General features: G+C 32.1%; 1 pseudogene; it reads right to left on the reverse strand.

Annotated features, from left to right (window-relative positions):
- Window positions 1–1,855: 1,855 nt before the first annotated feature.
- Window positions 1,856–2,573, reverse strand: LOC146938751 (uncharacterized; annotated as a pseudogene).
- Between the last annotated feature and the right edge of the window lie 2,298 nt (window positions 2,574–4,871).

Genomic DNA, 4,871 nt, shown 5'->3' on the forward strand with positions numbered 1-4,871 from the left:
AGCTAAGGGCATGATACCTTCATTCATGTGCGCATATTGATCTTCAACTAACTCAATCATAGTTCTCTTTCATTTCTTACCCTTTGAAGTATGTGTGCCAACTGATGAATTTGTCGGACCATTTTGTGGACTAACATTCTCAAAGTCAGGGTTTGAAAGTTGATGCTCATCAAACATACAAACATTTGACCCATGGATTTCAGCATCATCATAATCATTACTAAGGTCAATATTCTCATTTTCCAATTGTTTTCGCCTTTCTTTGGTTGTCTTTGTTTGTTTTCGTGCTGCCCTATCAGTTGCAAATAATTCTTCCAGGATGTTATAATTCTTAATTGGATGTTTTCTCCATTTTGCTGCGTGTGGTTTTACCTACACAAAAATAATTGCACACATTGATTCAATTTAGTATTTAAATCAACATAAACAACTAATCAAGTATAAAAGGTAAAAGTGATAATTGCTCTAATCAAATCATCCTAGAGTTCATCCTCTGCCTGAAATTTTATAGTGATTGGGTTCCATGAAAATCTACTTAAGCTACGAAACATGTCACGAGCTTTACCAAAATGTGCTTTCAAAGTTTTCAGTCTATTCTTTATATGATTCTTCATGATATTCAGATCAATCTTAGATCTTAAGACTTCAACCACGTTATTGTATCCTTCTGCTGTCAAACCACCATCAAGCCTATTTCCATTATGATCCTCTTCAGACAAATCATTCAACAACACTTGATCCATCTCATCATTCCATTGCAGAATATCTCTACCGGGGTTATCAGACTGTGATGTGGCACCTTTTCCCTTAGATATTGTAGTAGCTACATACAAATTTTAAAAATAGTGACACAATATATATTTGAAATTGATGTATACATTGTCATATAAAAGTTAGCATATGATAAATTAATTCACAACAATAATAACATGAACAAACTATTAGAAATTACAAGTACACAACAATAAACAGTACATAAGTTTACTGAAACATAACGATGTTAACATGATTGTACAAAATGTAGAACGAAATATAACATAAGCGCTACAAATAAAGTCATATTATACAAAATCATGATATACTAGGAATGCGTTGTATTAATGATGTTATCATATTTCATAGACATTCCACATTCCGACAACAACATTGTCTCTTATTAAAGTTCCTTGCCTATAGTCCTCATCACGTTGATGTGGGTGAGGTCTTCGTTCTCATGTTGCGGTAGCTCACGATCTACTTCAACAATTAAGGTCTCATCAATATCAACACCCATTAGGAAGTTATGCAGTATACAACAAGCAAGTACAATGTCAAATATCACTTCAAATAAGTAAAAAGGCTCTGCGCCACCGGATAAAATTGGAAATCTTTTCTTTAATACCCCAAAACATCTCTATAACATTTCTAAGTGAAGAATGACGGTGGTTGAACAACTCTTTCATATTTTATGGGCCACGAGCAGAGTATTCCTTCAAGTGATAACGAACACCTCCACATGGTGTAATCACTCCTTTTTAAGCATAAATCCTGCACCCCAAGATAATATTTTCCTACAAAGGTTTTAATATACGTTATAACTCTACATGTTTACGGAGCTAACTATAAATTGAAAGTTTTATTAGTCAAAGAAAAATAATATACTACTGACCTTCGGGAATTCTTAGTGAATCTTCCCTACTTAAAGCATCTTTCAAAATTCTAGAGTCAGATGTCGTGCCTTCCCACCCCGTTAAAACATATGTAAATTTCATGTCGAAATTACACGCAGCCAAAACATTTTGTGTATATATAGTCCATTCTTCCACGAAATCGAGGGGCATATGCTCTTGGGACTTTAACTCAAATATGTGTCCTATCTATAGCTCCAATGCAATCCTTTTCATTATATAAGTTATTCTATTAGTGATTATTTAAATTAATCATAAATTTTAATAGCATCACATTGAAATGATATAATGGCATAAGTACCTTAAAAAAAGGATAGTATATGTTGTTGTGTAGTATTTGTGGAGGTACATCCCTACCAGAAGGTTGGACAAGAAATTCATCTTCTAATGAGATGATGGCTCGTAAAACATTGTGAAAGTGACGGCTGACAGTTTCATCGGAACAGTGGAAAAAGAATGACACAATATGATTTTTTCACATTATGACCAATGATGTGTAGAAATTTAGTAACTTGCTCTTCAACTGTGGATCATATTGTATCCTTCACAATACCAGTTCCTCTCAATTTATGACACAACACCATAAATTCCTCAGGTCCCATTTGTATGATATCTCGCCATTTTCAGTTTGTATTAATTGTCTCATTAAATCAATACGCCTACGCTCCCTCTCATGACTTCCATCAGTAATAGGATTACGTGTCCAACGTGACATTATGTTAAGCATGTGTAATGCATGGACAATAGGACCACAAAATAAAGACGTTGCTGCCTTTCTAATCGATGTCGAAAATGACTTAAATTTAGCATGCCAAGATTAGTCGAATGTTTTATTTTAGAATCTACTTCTTTTATACCATTAGGTTCATCACCAAACTTGTCTTCCTCATTAATAGAAAAATTCATGTCACATAGTAGAATGTTAACCTTCAACCAAAGTAGCTTTGTTCAGACCCATATCAAAATATAAAATCAATTGATGAAATAAATAATTTGACATTAGAAAATCCCTAAATAATTGCCTCACAAATCAAAAGATTTGGAAAATTTAGAATTTAATTTATAATATTTTCTATCAAATAATAATAAGTAGTGAAATTAATATACCCAAACTGAAGGGAAAAAAGTCAAACAAATAGCTACCTAAATCAGATTTCCTTTGAAACCCAGAACACACAAATCATTTTTTCTCATTTCATCCCAAAAACATTTCAAAGTATAATAAAATGAGAGGAGAAAACACAGAAAGAATAAAATTTCATCAAAACAAAATCAATTTCATACATACAAGATAATTAAAAAAAAACACATAAGGATCAACAGGTGCATGTGAGAGAGTTAAAATCTGCTGGTCAGTTTATTAAGGATTTCAGGTTTGAAATAATTACTACTTGATTTACAAACAGACTGGAAAAAGAGAAGGGGAAAAAAACACAGATGAAAAAGTAGAGGGTTAGAAGATTACCTTACAAAGCAATGAGTTACTGATTGATGCAAAACGAAAATGGAACTGGTGCAGCGATTTGGCTTCAAGTAGATGGCAGAAAAACCGTTGAAAGGAAAGCAGCGGACCCTTTTCTTGTTTCATGAGAGAAGCTCGAGTATACTTTTCTATTTACAATAATCATTGTATTAGGGGCACTTTTGTCTTTCAATCAAAATTTGGGTCATTCTCTCGCTTTCCGTCCATTTGAGCGCGAAATGATTTTTCCGGTGGGCCCCAGTCAAATCTTTCTTTCCTTTACCTTTTTATATTTTTGTTCCGAACTATAGAAACTCAATTCTTCCCCTCCCTTGACTGTCTTTCCTTCTTGTTTCCCTTAAACAAACACGGCCATAGTGTTCCAACATATATAATCTTTTAAATATATTCATTATTTTTATAAAAAAGAATAAAAATACATTCATTACAAAAAAATCGACGTGATTGTTATTTACACTACATAACAACAACGATGTTTAGTCCATCCTACATGTACAAACATAAAGCTCTAGGTCAGGAAACATAAATCATTTCAAATTTTGGCAATAAATTAAGGCCTTGACCCATATATCTTTTCCATGTAGACCAATCAGAAGGCTTGGTGAATATATATATATATATATGTAGGATGAACTAAACCCATTCTTTGATCCAAATAGTGTAAATAACCGGCACGACAACTTTTCTCTAGTAAAATTTGTTTAAAAGGTTAACGATGTACACTTTTTTTTTTTAAATAACAATGTACACTTTTGAAATACTAACTTATAATAAAAAATGAATTTAATGTATTACAAAATTCATTTGATCTTTAAAATATAAAGATAAAATATTTTCACAAAATAAATGATCTAATTTTACTTACCTATATCTCATTAAAGAATAGCTAAATCAACAAGTTTTAAAATATAATAACTAAATTATTATTACATATCAATTCTACTCTTTATATATAATCGATCCAAACATTTGCTTATAAAAAAAAACACATCGGCTCTGTTTGGTAAAATTAGCTGATAGCTGATAAGCTAGCTGGTAGCTTTTAGCTGATAAGCTAGCTGATAGCTTTTAGCTGATAAGCTAGTTGAAGTGTTTGGTAAAATTAGCTGATAGCTTTTGCTTTGAATAATAAGGGTAAATATGGAAGAAAAAATGAGAAGCTAAAAGCTATAAGCTCAAAAGCTACTTGAAGTAGCTTCTGAAAAATAGCTTATAAGCTCCTGAAATAAGCTATAAGCTCGTTGTACCAAACAGAGCTAAAGTGTTACCAAACAGAGCTTTTTTTGTCAAATGAGCTTATAAGCTAAAAGCTAAGAGCTAAAAGCTCTTTTTTTGGGTTTACCAAACAGAGCCATCAAAACTTAACCACTAAATCCAAACAGACCCTAACTAATTGTTTATTTTATGAGGGGAGACCCTAATTAAGTGTTGTCAACTTGCCATATTATCCAATCCAATTTAATCTAAAAGTGACTGTTTCTATTTCTGTAAGACATCAGAAATGTCAATTATGAACACGTTGCACGTCCCACCTTCTTAATTCTTAATAGGGTCAAATTTGAGTCAAATACGCCACCAACAAGCCAAACCTATAAGTTTTGTTGTTAATATTATATATTTTTTCTATCAGTACCACTTACTAAACAATATGTTTAAAGATTTTATTGGTTAGCTGAAGGTTGTGTATTTTAGTTGTTCAAGCAACATACGTTCCCAATTTG

The sequence above is a fragment of the Medicago sativa genome, chromosome 3 (assembly GCF_051527215.1).
Source record: "Medicago sativa cultivar Bolivia chromosome 3, Bolivia_mono, whole genome shotgun sequence".
Taxonomy (NCBI): Eukaryota; Viridiplantae; Streptophyta; class Magnoliopsida; order Fabales; family Fabaceae; genus Medicago; species Medicago sativa.